The sequence below is a fragment of the Plasmopara halstedii genome (genome assembly GCF_900000015.1).
Source record: "Plasmopara halstedii genome assembly, contig: Scaffold_323, whole genome shotgun sequence".
NCBI classification, from domain to species: Eukaryota; Oomycota; class Peronosporomycetes; order Peronosporales; family Peronosporaceae; genus Plasmopara; species Plasmopara halstedii.
The window spans coordinates 785,631-785,967 of NW_020187244.1; positions in this window are offsets into that span (position 1 = coordinate 785,631).

The window sequence follows — 337 nt, forward strand, 5'->3', positions numbered from 1 at the left end:
GTCCCCACGACGAACCAGACTGGTAGGCGTTGGGGCGATGGCTCGAAGAACCGTGACGCGCCTTGCGCAGGGTGCATCCGTCCCGAAGGTGACGGGTGTCTCCACAGACAAAACACCGTCGAATGTGGGTATGCTGGCCGGCAGCTCGGAGCTCTGCTCCCTCGTCCTCAGCATAGCTGAGATCCATGGGCATAGGCCCGCTCGACGAGCTGTTGGAGTGTGTAACCAAGTCGTGCCGACTTGAAATTGATATCGGCATTCAATGCCACATATACCGCTTCTTCAAATGAGGACGGATGCACACGGAAGACTTCCATTCTGACCACGCCAGTGCGGA